At 44.4% G+C, this 15,400-nt stretch overlaps 1 pseudogene; it reads left to right on the top strand.

The window, feature by feature from the left end:
• Positions 1-12,672: 12,672 nt before the first annotated feature.
• LOC101838952 lies at positions 12,673-14,062 on the top strand (annotated as a pseudogene).
• Positions 14,063-15,400: the final 1,338 nt, after the last annotated feature.

The raw sequence follows: 15,400 nt of genomic DNA, 5'->3' as shown, positions 1-15,400 counted from the left end.
GGCATCACCATACCTGACTTCAAGCTCAATTATAGAGCTATAGTCCTGAAAACAGCTAGGTATTAGCATAAAAATAGGCAGGTAGACCAATGGAACTGAATTGAAAACCCTGATTTTAACCCACACACCTACGAACACTTGATTTTTGACAAAGAAGCTGAAACTAAGCAATGGAAAAAAGAAAGCATCTTCAACAAATGGTGCTGACATAACTGGGTATTGGTATGCAGAAGACAGCAGATAGATCCATGTTTATTGCCTTGTACAAAACTTAAGTCCAAATGGATCAAAGATCTCAACATAAATCCAACCACACTGAAACTCTTAGAAGAGAAAGTGGGAGGTACTCTTCAACAGTTGGTACAGGAGACCACTTCCTGAACATAACACCAGTGGCACAGACACTGAGATCGACAATTCACAAATGAGACCTCCTGAAACTAAAAAGCTTCTGTAAGGCAAAGGACACAATCAACAAGACAAAAAGGCAGTCCACAGAATGGGAAAAGATATTCACTAACCCCACATCTGACAGAGGGCTAATCTCCAAAATTTACAAAGAACTCAAGAAGCAAGTCTCCAAAACAAAGGATCCAATTAAAAGGTGGGGTACAGAACTAAATAGAGAATTCTCAATAGAGGAGGCTAAAATGGCCAAGAGACACTTAAGAAAGTGCTCAACATCCTTAGCCATCAGGGAAATGCAAATCAAAACAACTCCTCCACTGCTGGTGGGAGTGCCAACTCGTACAGCCACTTTGGAAATCAGAATGGAGATTCCTCAGGAAAATGGGAATCAATCTACCACAAGACCCAGCAATTCCACTCTTGGGCATATATCCAAAAGAGGCAAATTCATACAAGGATATCTGTTTCACTATGTTCATAGCAGCATTATTTGTAATAGCCAGAACCTGGAAGCAACCTAGATGCCCATCAACTAAAGAATGGATAGAGAAAATGTGCTACATTTACACAATGGAGTATTACTCAGCAGAAAAAAAAACAATGGAATCTTGAAATACGCAGGTAAATGGATAGCACTGGAAGAAACCATCCTGAGTGAGGTAACCCAGTCACAAAAATACAAACATGGTATGTACTCACTCATGTATGGATTTTAGACATGGATCAGGATAGTGCCAGTCTGCACTTCCACTGATAGAGAGTCTAGGAAACATGAGAGAGATATGCATGGTACCCCAGAGAAGAGGAATGAGGCAAGATCCTCTTAACAGATGGGGAACACGGCGAGGGGTGGGGGGCAGTGGGAGCTGGGAAGAAGAGAGGGGGAGAAGAGGAAGAGAGAGTAGGTCATGGGGGAACAGGAAGGTTGAGTGGGGGGGGGTATAATAGGGGGAAGAGGGAATCATAGGTTAGAAGACAAATCAGGCACCAGTGTGACCTCTAGTGATCTAAAGGGATGACACCAATTAACAATTATGGGATAAATACTTAAGTCAGAGCTAGCCAGTAAGAAACAAGCAAGACCAACAGCTTCATAATTAATATAGCCTCCTGTGTGTTTATTTGGGACTGATGAGGCTCTGGAACCAGGCTGGCGGGAAGGCTTCCCTTTACATAATGGTGATCAGAAGTGGGATCATGAATTTCCACGTAGAATGACAAAAGCTTTAAAGGAATTTTAGAAACAGAAGAACGGAGAGAAGCACAGATTTTTGGTAGCAGCATTTTCTCAGGTGGGCTCTGTTTTGCTAGCGACAAGCAGAGATTCATGCGATTCGCTTAAGGGAGTCTTCCTGACTCAGCATAAGCAAAAAAACAAAAAACAAACAACAACAACAACAAAAGCCAAGGTTCTTTTAAGAGGCTCTTCTAACAATTGAAAGGTGTGTACATACGGCTGGAAGTGGCAGTGACCACAACTCCAAGCCAGCAGCTTTTGCTGGATGTCGGCATAGACTGATCCAGAGAGCTGGAGTCACACTTATGCCTGCCATCTTGGAAAAACTGCAGTTTAAACATCCGAGGTTTTAACAGATAAGACACATGGCCAGAAAAACATAAAGATTTACAGTAAAGTCAGAGTTGGATGAAGAAAAACCTCTAAAGGTTTACAGTGTGTTTAAAAATATACATAGGATTGAGAGAGAAAAATAAAATAAAATAAAATAGAGAAGCTGGCTGTGGTGGCGCACACCGATAGGATTTGCTGCAGAGGCAGAGGCAGGCAGGTTTCCAAAGAGAAACCCTGTCTCAGAGAAAAATAAATAAAAGTAAAAGAAATAAAGTAATAATAGATAAATAAATAATCCACGTAAAGATGGAAAATACACAGAGAGTCTGGATACTGGATGTTATTGTGTTTTTCAGTTTTTTGATTGCTCAGGAAGGAACAACTGCTAAAGTACACTTGATTATAAATAAATGCTGCTGAATTAATCCAACTTATATTCTTTGAAAATGCCTTGACTTCGAAATTTAAGTCTAAGGATATGTTACTTTGGAAAAGAGATTTTGTTTATGTTTCTACAGAAAATGAAAAGCTGAGGATTCCTTCCAGGCTTCTGTGGTTTGATGAGCCAAGACCCCCGGAAACAGTGGGCCAAGTGATTCAACATCTAAAACAGCTAAGATGATGCAGTCTTACAGACCCTGAAACTAAGGACTTATACAGGTTTCTGAGTTTTGTCATGATCCCCATGGTATGAACAGCGCCCCCTTCCAGCAGGAAGCAGTTCGGAATGAGCGACGTTCTAATTCCCGTCTTGTTTATAAATCTTTGTTTTCACTTAAATGGGATTGTTTATAATTGGTTAATGATCACAACCAATCTCTTTTTAAAGGAAAAAGGGGATTATGGTGTGGAAATGAGTACTTTGTATTTGTATGGTTTTTCATTTATTGAGACAAAGTCAAGGTCAATTTTGTGATGTGTATAGTTCTCCTCTTGATTAAGTATTGTGCTTATACTGATCTTTTAAAACATAATGCATAATTAAATACAGACTATAGATAGTTACTCATAATAGTCAGAACTTATAGTTAGGTGAGTTATATTTTCTAGATATACAGAGATATATTTGAGATAGACAGTCTTCAAACCTTTCAAAGACCTTCAGAAAATGGCATTTAAAAATGGTTTAGGGTTTTTCTTGACAATGAGAAATGCCTGCTTCTGGCAGCACCAATTACATCTGAGAGGAAGATGGGCATCGAAGAAACTCGTTATGGAGTTTGCTTTCAACAAAGATTAGCCATTTGGGTAAGAAACTGCTTTTGCCTGGACTGCTTGACTGTTGCTGCATAAACTGGACATGCAGGACCCACAGGAAAGTGACTGCTGAACTCAAACAGTCCTTCAGGGTTCCTGCATCATGGAAGAGTCTACAAGACTTTCTGCAGGACACAGAAAAATGACTGACAGACTGCCAATGCAGATGGACAGTTTGAAATTTTCTGCTTTGCTGAGAAATCTTCTGGACACACTGTGGCCTATGGGCTGAAGATGGATGCCCCAAGGTTACAGAGGAACTCCAGGTGACTGTCCAGGTAGCAAGATGTCTCTGTCAGTTCTAGTGTTTACATATTATCCTTCTGTGGTCTTTGATGGAGTTGAAGACAGATAGCTATAATTACAGTTTTCCTTAGTTATAATAAAAGATAAGCTACATATAGGACTTTGGACTCACAAGGATGGGATGGATGATTTTTTTTAAATCTTGCTAAATGTTGATAGACAAAATATTGTAACTATGTTCTTACTTGATAACAACTGTTCTTTTATATATAATTTGACTATGTTAAAATTAAGACCTTTCTTTCTTTTTGTTTAGACAGAAAAGAGGAGATGTTGGGGAAGTCCTGTGTATATGTCAATAAAGCACTGCTGGCCAATAGGAAAGCAAGATAGGTGGGACTAGGAGTCCAGGAGGACTCTGGGTAGGAGAAAACACAGAGAGTCGAGATGTAACTCCATGGGGTAGGAAGCCTGGAAATTTCTCCGGTAAGAGAAATACTTAGATTAACAATTATGGGATAAATACTTAAGTCAGAGCTAGCCAGTAAGAAACAAGCAATGCCAACAGCTTCATAATTAATATAGCCTCCTGTGTTTATTTGGGACTGATGCGGCTCTGGAACCAGGCTGGCGGGAAGGCTTCTCTTTACAAGCAATAGTGGAGAGACCACTTCGAATGCTCATTCCTGATAATGAACTTGATGTCTATAACCATCCTGGAGCCTTCATCCAGTGACTGATGGAAACAGAGGCAAACACCCACAGTTAAACACTGAACTGAACCCATGGAACCCAGTGACAGAGAGAGAGGAGTGATGAGCAAATTGGCAAAGAATGGGCTGACAAAACCAGCAGAGTCAGCTGATCTGAACAAGAGGGAGATCTTGGACCCCAGACCGACAGCTGGGAGGCCAGCATGAGACTGATCCAGATCCCCTGAATGTGAGAGTCAGTGAGGAGGCCTGGGCAACCTATAGGGCCCTGGGCAGTGGATCAGTGTTTATCCCTGGCATACAAACAGACATCGTGTATCCATAACACAAAGAGGGTTGCTCTCTCTGCCTGGACTCTTAGGGAATTGCCTGGACCCTGCCCTGAGTGAAATGACAGACTCTAGATATCCCCTATGTGGAAGGAAGTGGCGATAGGGTGGGAGGATGGGGGGGGGTGGGGGAAAAGAAAAAGAAAAAAAATACATGAGCCTTTGGGGAGCGCTCTCACTCAAACCACAGCTCAGCAAGATGAACTATAATCCCAGTGTATTTTTCCACCTCTGTAACACTTGAGCAAACAAATATGTCAAAATTTCCTGTTAAGATGGCCTAGTTTTTTGAGGGACCTGTGTGTGTGTGTGTGTTTGTGTGTGTGTTTCTTATTGACTAGACTCTGATTTGTACAAAACTCCACTCAGACAGGCATAATATGTAGAAACTTCCATATCTTCCTCCTTTAAAGTTGTTCTTTTTGATTTTTAGAGGCATGGTTTCTCTGTGTAACAGCCCTGGCTGTCCTGGAACTTGCTTTGTAGACCAGGCTGGCTTTGAACTCACAGAGATTCACTTACCGCTGTCTCCTGAGTGCTGGGATTTAAGGCATGTTCCACTACCACCCGGCTATTTTTATTTTTATTTTTTAACTTTATGTGCACTGCTGTGAAGATGCCAAATTCCCTGAATCTGGGGTTACAGACAGTTGTGAGCTACCATGAGGGTGCTGGGAATTGAACCTGGGTCCTCTGGAAGAACAGCAAACAATGTTCTTACTCCTGGAGCCATCTCTCCAGTCCCTATTTTTCCTTTTTTTTTTTTTAATGTGCTTGGGTGTTTTGCCTGTGTGTATGTTTGTATATCACATGTGCTCAGTGCCAGAGGAAGCCAAAAGGGGGTGTCAGAGTCTATGGGTCTGGAGCCGCTGATACTTGTGGTCTGACAGGTGGATGCTGAGAACACACCCAGGTCTTCTGGAAGAGCAGCCAGTGCTTCTAAAGGCTGAGCCATCTGCAGCGGTCTTTGCCTTTATAAAGGTGGAAGAAAGAACCAAAAAGAAAAAAAATGTACTTGTATAGGTCAGAGGCTCCTCCTTCAGTGCAGCAGCTTATAGATCTTCACTGCTAAGACTACCTGCTCTTCCAGTTCTAACTCAGAAAACAAAATTTCTTCTGCTCTTTCCCTCTCTTGTTCAGATGTTGGTCAGATATCCTAACCCTGTCCTGACAATCAGAGCATTCTCTCTCTCTCTCTCTCTCTCTCTCTCTCTCTCTCTCTCTCTCTCTCTCTCTCTCTCTCTCTCTGTCTCTCTCTCTCTCTGTCTGTCTCTCTCTCTCTCTGTCTGTCTCTCTCTCTCTCTCTCTCTCATGCTGTTTGTCCTCTTCCATTGGGAAACTTTTCTTGGACCTTAATTGAAAAGGCTTTCTTTCTTTCTCTCACTCATTGTCACCCTCCCAGCAGCTGCAAACATTTACAGCTCAATTGTTATGTTGCTTAGCTTTGTTTTAAGCCTGTTTCAAAACTCTTAAAGCAACATGACTGCGGTGGTTTGAATAGGAATTCCCTCCATCGGCTTATGTGTCTGAAATCGTGGCCCTTGGGGAGTGGCCTCATTAGGAGGTGTCGCCTTGTTGGAGTAGTTGTGGCCTTGTTGGGGGAAGTGTGTCACTGTGGAGACAGGCTTTGAGGTCTCATATGCTCAAGCTACTCCCAGTGAGACACATAGTCAGTTTCCTTCTGTTGCCTGTAGATCAAGACGTAGAACTCTCAGATCCTTCTCCAGCAGCATGTCTGCCTGCATGATGCCATGTCTTGCCATGATAATTGACTAGACCTCTGAAACTGTAAGCCAGCCCCAATTAAATGTTTTCTGTTATAAGAGTTGCCATGGTAGTGGTGTCTCTTCACAGTAATAGAAACTCTAAGACAGAAGTTGGTACCAGGAACTGGGGTATTGCTGTAATAGACAGGACCATGCTTTTGTTTGAAGGAATATGGACCTTGGTACTATGGATTAGAAAAACAGTTGAATGGCTTAAGTGAAGCTTGTGGGGCACCCTAGTAGGAACATGGAAGACAGTGGTGCTGAGTGTGACTTGAACTGTGGGGGCCTGACTCAAGAGGTCTCAGAGGAAAAAATGATAGTACGTGGGCTAGAGATTGTTACAGGATTCCCACCTGGGTCCTATCGCCACTTCAGGGCCCCCAAACAACACATAGAGACTCTATTAGTTACAATGTCTAGGGCTTCTTATTGGCTAGCTCTGTCTTAAGTATTAGCCCATAACTATATATTTCTATATCTTATTTTATGGGCAACACCATACTCATACCTCCTCTCCTCCCAAGAACACATGGCGACTCCCTACTACATTTCCCAGAATCATCCTCCTCTCCTAGTCTTAACTATCTTGGCTCCTTATTGGCCAACAGTGTTTTATTCGTTAACCAATAAGAGAGACATATACACAGAAGGTCTTCCCTCATCAAAAGACCAGTCTTGTGATATTTTGGTGAAGAATGTGGCTGCTGTTTGCCTTTGTCTGAAAAGTCTGCCCAAGACTAAGGTGAAAAATTTTTGGATTAATTCCATTAGTAGAAGAACTCTCAAAACAGCCTAGTATTGACTTTGTCATATGGTTATTAGCTTTCACTCTTAACGAAGATCTATAATGAAAAGGAGCAAACTGAGCAATGAAAATGCAAAATGTGAAATTTGAGGAGGAAAGGGGCACCAGGAAGTGGAATGGAGCTAAATCCTGTGTTCAAGGAGATGAACAGATTAAAGGAAAGACTGGCATTAAATGGAATAAAGGTAGTGGAGATCTTAGAGCAAGCAACATTACACCCAGCTAAGCTTCCAACTCATGAAAGGAATTAAAGAACATCTTAGGTCTAGACATGGTGACACACACCTCTAATCCCAGTACTCAGGAGGCAGAGGCAGGTGGATCTCTGTGAGTTCAAGGCCAGCCAGGACTGTTTCCAAGAGAAACCCTGTCTCAAAAAAACAAAAAAGGGGATGGGGGTGTGGAATCTTCCTCTGAGACTAAGGAAAGTCACTAAGGCCAGCTGTATGGCATGGGTGTCCCTGAATGAAGGCCCAGAGAGGCCATTGTGAGAAGCTGTGAAGGTGAAGCCTGGATTGCCTTGGAGACCCCAAGATGTTAGAGATGCCAGAGTTATGGCATAGCTGCAAAGGAGAGCTGCTAATAGGGAGTGGAACCAGCTCAGAAGAAAGAAGTGTGTTGTAGTCAACAAGGCTGAAAGGAGTCAGAAGAACCTTTTGACATCAGACACGGAGATGCAGAGTTCGCCCAGCTGGTTTTCAGTCTTGCTGTGGTCCAGTATTTTTCACTATTCTCCCTCCCCCACCTTTTGAAAAGTAATGTATACCCAATGCCATTTTGTATAGGAAGTATGTGATCTGCTTTTTGATTTTGATTTTGCAGGGCATTACAGTTAAGTGATTGCATGAATATCAAAAGAGACCTTGAACTTTTAAACATTGTTGATAGACTATGGGGACTTTAAAAGTTGGACTAACTGCATTTTTTCATTATGTTATGGCTGGCTGCAAGCCTTTGGGGCCAGGGAGTGGAATGCTGTGGTTTGAATAGGTGTGAGCCCCCATAGACTCATGTGTTTTAATGCTTTATCCATAGGGAGTGGCGCTATTAGGAGGTGTGGCCTTGTTGGAGGAAGTGCGTCACTGTGGGGACAGGCTTTGAGGTCACAGATGCTCAAGCTATAACTAGTGTGGCACACAGTCAGTCTCCTGCTGCTGCCTGTGGATCTAGACGTAGAAGTTTCAAATCCTTCTCCAGCACCACGTCTGCCTGCACGATGCCATGTCCCACCATGATGATAATGGATTAAAGCTCTGAAACGGTAAGCCACCCCAATTAAATGGTTTCCTTTACAAGAGTTGCTGTGCTCATGGTGTCTCTTCACAGCAATAAAACCATAACTAAGGCAATCACTAAACCTGTAAAAGATTCTCTGATCACCTGCATGTGCATATTATATTTGCACATGTGCATATCAAATTTGAAAAGATTTCTCGTGTTACGTCATGCATATTTCTATTTCTAGATTTAAGGAATTATTTAGAAACACTAACCAGAGCTGAGGTCCAGAAACATTACTTTTTAAATGTATTTTTTAAGTACTAGACCTACCTGTAATAATTAATATTAATTGTCAACTTGACAGCATGTAGAGTCACCTGAGAGACATACCTCTAGGCAGGCCTGTGAGGGGTTGTTGAGGTCAGGTTAGCCTCCGGGTATGACTCTGAGGAATGGCCTGGGTCAGGCTAATTGAGATAAGAAGACTGCCTCACTTTGGCCTGCACTGGTCCATTGACTCAGTTGGAATAAGGACACACATGGTAGCCCAACAGCAACTTTCACCTCCGTCCATGCCTGATTGTGAATGTGGTGTGAGCGGCTGCCTCAGACTGGGGCCCCCGTAACTTCCCCCAACATGATGGACTGTGTTTCCCTCAGCTGTGAGCGGAGTAAGCCCTTCCTCCTTGAGCAATTTTCACCACAGTATCCTATCACAACAGCCAAACGTAACGAACGTGCTGTCCTTTTTTTATCTGCCTGATCAGTGATGAAGGGACAGCCCTGACAGGATTGGGAATGCGGTTTCATTAAGTTTTGCTCCAGTCATAATCTGGAGATAAAACCACCATCTAAAGCTAGTTTTTGTTTTCCTAAGAGATAGAGAACAAATATAAATAAAGTCTTACCTAAATATTCTTTTTCCAAGTTTCTTTCTCTTGTTCTTTTCTAAAAAGTTGCTTGATGAGGCCATTGAAGAATGGGCAGTAGATACAGGGGTTGGGCAGAGGGACAGGATGAAGGCATGGTATAAGCTTGTGTGGAAATATCAGTGAATCCCATAATGTTGTACAAATAACATGCTTGATACACACAAGACATTTCAGCTTTTGGTTGTGGTTTTCGTTTTGTTTTTTGAGACAAAGTCTCACTGTATGGCCTTGGCTGGCTTAGAATTTGCTGTGTAGACCAGGTTGGCCTCAAACTCACAGAGCTCTGCCTGCCTCTTTGTAGCTAGTTCTTGGATTAAATACACAGGTTACAGTGCCTGGCCTTAACATTCCAGTTTTTATATAAAATTGAGATTACTTTACTTTGAGAAAAATACACAGCTCAGAGGTACTGCACCTGGAGTGTACATTACATTTGTGACAAAAGTCAAAATCTATTTTATTTAAAGCTGGGCAGTGGTGGCACATGCCTTTAATCCCAGCACTCATTTAGTTTATTCTTTGACAATTTCATACATGTATGTAATCTAATATTTCTTTCTCTCCTTCTCCCTCTCTTTTGAGACAGGGTCTTACTGTGTAGCCCTGGCTTACCAGAAATTTGCTATGTAGACCAGTGTTATGGAATATTATTTTGACCATGTAGAGATGTGTTTATGCTGCAGGATATTACTTTAACTATGTAAAGTTGTGTTACATTTGTTTCTGCTGCCTTCGTTAATGATGTAACGATGTGTTGCATTTGTTTCGCCTGCCCTGCCTAAGCCACCTGATTGGGTTAATAAAAAAACTGAAAGGCCAATAGCTAGCCAGAAGAGAGATAGGCAGGGCTGGCAGGCAGAGAGGACAAGTAGAAGAAATCGAGGCTCAAGAGAAGGAGGAGGAGAGAATAAGGAGAAAGAGAGGGACACTCTTGGGGCCAGAAGCCAGTCAGCCAGTCATAGAGACAGCAAGGAAGCAAGACATACAGTAAGAAAGGTAAAAAGCCCCAAGGCAAAATGTAGATAAAGAAAAACAGATTAAAATAAGAGGTAAGATAAGACCAAACACTAAAAACTAATATTAAGTCTCTGTGCCATGATTTGGGAGCTGGTTGATGGCCCAAATAAAGCTTGGTACAGACCAGGCTTAAACTCACAGAGAGCCACCTGCCCCTCCTCCTGACTACTAAAGGCGAGCCTCACCATGCTCATTCCAGTGTCTTTCAACTACATCCACCCCTTAGCATCTGCCTGTCCTGCTGAACAACACAAGTCTCCTCTTCTTTTCATGTCTCTGTGTGTGTGTGTGTGCGTGTGTGTGTGTGTCTGTGTGTGTGTGTGCGTGTGTGTGTGTGTGTCTGTGTCTGTGTGTGTGTCTGTGTGTGTGTCTCTGTGTGTGTGAGACAGAGAGAGAGGGAGAGAGAGAGAGAGAGAGAGAGAGAAAGGGAGAGGGAGAGAGAGAGGGAGAGAGAGATAGAGAAAGGGAGAGGGAGAGAGACAGAGAAAGAGGGAGAGGGAGACAGAGAGAGAGAAAGAGGGAGAGACAGAGAGAGAGAGAGAGAGAGACAGAGAGAGAGAGAGACAGAGACAGAGACAGAGACAGAGAGAGAGTTATTTACTGGCACATTGACTGTTATGTGTACACCGATGAAAAAAATGACACCCTACCCCCACCCGCAGCAAACATTAACTTCCAACGATTGACACAGAGGGGCCTCATGAGCACCTTCGCTGTCCATGATGTGGATGAGAGTGACCTGGAGCCGGTCTCGTGCAGGTGCTGCTGCTACCATGCGTTCACCAGTGCAGCGCCACGAGTGTCCGGAAGACCCAGAGAAGAGCACGTCACAGCCCGCTTCCTTCTTCCCCACCTCTGACATTCTTTTTGTCTCCTCTTAGACGATGCTCCTTGAACCCTGGACTCACACAGATGTCTGTCTGGTCTAGGGCTGAGCACACATCAGCCGTTTCTTCTCTGCACCCTGGCGCGTTATCAATCTCTGTACTGACTGCTGCCTGCTGCACACGGCACCCTCTCTGACTGGGGCTGGGAGCAGAACTAATCTACGGTGTAGACCGAAATACTTGGAAGGCAGTTTGACCGCATGGACGATTAGCACGGCAGTGCCTGTGGTTCCCCTGTAGTACCCGAGGCCGCTCTGCACTCAGACCCCAGAGCCAGGTGTGCTGTCCCAGGCATGAGTCCTGTCCTGCAGAACAGCCACAAAGGCAATCAGAAAGTCATCAGTCCTCTGGAAGCCGGCTTCCTTACTCCAACACGTTTGTCCTAACTTTGAGCGACTGACTATCCACGGAAGTGTGTAAGTTGTTGTTACTCGTTTTTAAAGCGGTTGTTATGCTGCAGATAACTCATTTTCTGTCGTTCGAATTTCACATGTGTGCCTGGAGAGCCTCGAAATGATGTGTGGGTGTGCTGAGGGAAGTCTCTGTAGTTGTGTTTCATAACGTTACAACAGGAGAAAAGCACAATTTACACATTCAGATTTTTGTTCTCAAGCGCAGCAAATAATTGAAGCTATTTTGTTACACAGTGGATCCCTTTTGTTTTTTATTTTACCACTTTTGTTTAACAGAAATTACTGAGTTATCCACAATAACAGCAAATGGATCCAGGCACGGTGGTGAACACCTTTAATCCCACTCAGGAGGCAAAGGCAGAGGCATCCTGGTCTACAGAGTGAGTGCCTAGCTCACTTATGATATATATATCATATATATATATATATATATATTTGGTTTTACGAGACAGAGTTTCTCTGTATTGTTTTGGAGGCTGTCGGTCCAGCCTGGCCTCGAACTCACAGAGATCCACCTGCCTCTGCCTCCCGAGTGCTGGGATTAAAGGCGTGCGCCACCACCTCCCGGCCACTTATGATATTTTAAGGGGCACCTCAGAGAGAGCTTTACCAGGCTGGGCAGATGACTCTGTGGATAAAAGCACTTCCTTTGCATGCCTGAAGACCTGAGTTAGAATTCCCAGAAACCACACAAATGCTGGATATGATTGTGTTACTTTGATGTCGGATAATGCTCTTGTTCACTGTAAAGATTTGTCACTCATATTGGTTTAGTAAGACACTGATTGATCATTAGCCCAGCAGGCAGTATAGGTGGGGCTACCAGACTAGGAGAAGTCTAGTCACCAACCAGACATACAGGAAGCAAGATGAGAATGCCTTACAGAGAAAAGGTACCAAGCCATGAGGTTAAACATAGATAAGAATTATGAGTTATTTTAAGTTGTAAGAGCTTGTTAGTAATAAGCCTGAGCCATAGGCCAAACAGTTTATTTTATAGCTAATATAAGCCTCTGTTTTTTTTTTTTTGTTTGTTTTGGCTGGCTGCAGGACTGGGCAGGGCAGAAACTCCATCTACATTACTTACCTCAACTCTTAGCAGTCAGGGATGGTAACTGGGACCCAGCGTCTGCTCCTGCCACCTTGCCTCCTTACTCAAAGCTACCAGGCGTGCGTTGAGTGCATCTCCATCCACACTGCCCAGGCTCTTGTCCAGATCCGCAATGCCTGCTGGAAGCTCTGCTGCCTGGAGCACGCCCCCCCCACCCCCACCCCCCACCCCGTGATAAGACCATCGAGGGAAGAGAGGACTCCTCTAACACCTTCTTCAGTGAGACAGGCACGGGCAAACATGCGCCACAGGCAGTGCTCACAGGCCTGGAACTCACGGTATTGGTGAAGTCCACACTCGTACCTACCGCCAGCTCTTCCACCCTGAGCAGCTCATCACAGGCAAGGAAGACGCTGCCAGTAACCGTACCCGTAGACACTACACCATTGGCAAGGACTTGCTTGACCTTGTCTTGGACTGGATTTGCAAGCCAGCTGACCAGTGCAAAGGTGTCCAGGGCTTCTTGGTTTCCCACAGCTTTGGCTGGGGAACTGGCTCTGCCTTCGGCTCCCTGCTGATGGAGCCGCTCTCTGTCGATTATGGGAGTAAGTCTCAGCTGGTGTTCTCTATTTACTCAGACCTCAGGTTTCCACCGCTGTGGTTGAGACCTACAACTCCATCCCCATCACCCATACCACCCTGGAGCGTTCTGATTGCGCCTTCATGGTAAACAATGAGGCATCTGGTGTAGAAACCTCGGCATTGAGCGCCCCGCCTACACTAACCTTAGCTGCCTCATTAGCCAGATTTCTTCCCTCGGATTTGTTGGGGCCCTGAATACAGGCCTGACCGAATTCCAGACCAGCCTGGTACCCTGCCCTCGCATCCATTTCCCTCTGGCCACACATGCCCCTGTCATCTCTGCTGAGAAAGCCTCCCATGAGCAGCTTCCTGTGGCAGACATCGCCAATACCTGCCTTGAGCCAGCCAAGCAGATGGTGAAACGTGACCCTCGCCGTGGTAAATACAAGGCTTGCTGTCTGCTGTACCGTGGGGATGTGGTTCCCAAAGATGTCAATGCTGCCATCGCCATCATCAAGACCAAGCGTACCATCCAGTTTGTGGACTGGTGCCCCAATGGCTTCAAGGTTGGCATTAATTACCAGCCTCCCACTGTGGTACCTGGCGGAGATCTGGCCAAGGCCCAGAGAGCTGTGCGCATGCTGAGTAACACCACAGCCATTGCTGAGGCCTGGGCTCGCCTAGATCACAAGTGCGATCTGATGTGTGCCAAGCGTGCCTTTGTGCACTGGTTTATGGGGGAGGGTGTGGAGGGGGGGTTCTCTGAGGCCCGTGGGGACATGGCTTCCCTAGAGAAGGGGATGAGGAAGCTGGTGTAGACTCTGTTGAAGGAGAGGGTGCAGAAGAAGGAGAGGAATGCTAACCCATTCTTCCAGTCTTGGATCACGTCAGACTCCCAGAACTTCAGCTCCCTACGTTAGTGCTTCTGGGCCGGCTGGTTTGATGTCAACTTGACACAAGCTGGAGCCATCAGAGAGGAAGGAACCTCCACTGAGAAAATGCCTCCATAAGATGCATTTCTCAATTAGTGATCACAACGGTAAGGCACTTTCTCAATTAGTGATCAGCGAAGGAGGGTCCAGTACATGGTGGGTGAGGCCATCCCTAGGCTGGCGGCCCTGCGTTCTGTAAGAAAGCGGGCTGAGCAAGCCTCCCTCCGTAAGATCTGGTTTAGGCAAATATGTAGGGCATTTTCTTAATTATCGATTGATTGGGGATGGCTTTGAGCTGTGTCCACTGCACTCTCTCTGAGAGTTTCCTGTTTATGGTTTGAGACGTGAGCTCTCAGCCCTCAGCTGTTCCTGCCACCATGCCTGCTTTCAGCCATCAGGGGCCCTAACCATCTGGGACCGTAAGCCTGAAATAGACTTGTCATGGTGTTTTATCCAGCCACAGAAAAGTAACCAAAAGAGACCCATTTGAGTAATAACAGCAAAGAATGTACTCGTTTAACTGGGCTTTGTGAGGGCTTCCAGTAGGTCAGTTAGCTCATTTTTCCTGATTAATAGTGCAATGAAAAAGAAAATCAGACTAGATAATTTTTTTTGTCTTTGGAAAACAGTCCATTACAAAACAATAGCTGTAAAATAAACTAAAACCATACCTAAGATACAAAGTGTCATGCCAGAAACTAAGCCCTGTGCTTTGGGAACAAGCTAATGATTAAAAGCAAACTCACAATACCTCCCCTCCTCACTACACCTTCTGTGTATTTTGTCAGGAAAAAAAACCGTAGTCTCTTTGACTAAGGGACTGATGGAAGGCAGCCTCAGACACCAGGAAACACACCTCGAACCCACAGGGATGCCTAAGCTGAACCACCCTGAAGCATCTGCAGAGGAGGGAGGACCACTGCGCTCCTACACAGCCTTTTCTGATCTCGTCCCTATTTAAAACACGCAGTGGGAAGAATGTTTTAATCCTGAGATTTTGCTCTTGTAACCTAGGAACAATAAATTGAGGCTAAGTAGGTAAGTGTTGCCATGGGAACCAAAAGAAACCTTCTGAGGTCTTCTGTGTGGAGCTTATCACTAAAAAATGAGGTATAAGTTCCAGGGATCTCTGGATGCATTTAGGGACACTTGGGCTTGCTAAGCCTTCATCTGTTATCAGTCCTCAAAAAATAATTTTTAAAAAGAATGTTCAGATAGACTACTTATTAGAGAATAAAATGGTTTAACTTTTCTTGAGAAGAATTTAT

Source organism: Mesocricetus auratus, unplaced genomic scaffold, assembly GCF_017639785.1.
Source record: "Mesocricetus auratus isolate SY011 unplaced genomic scaffold, BCM_Maur_2.0 Super-Scaffold_100041, whole genome shotgun sequence".
Classification (NCBI taxonomy): domain Eukaryota; kingdom Metazoa; phylum Chordata; class Mammalia; order Rodentia; family Cricetidae; genus Mesocricetus; species Mesocricetus auratus.
The sequence above is the reverse complement of the archived record's forward strand: the minus strand, read 5'-3'. Positions and strand labels throughout refer to the sequence as shown.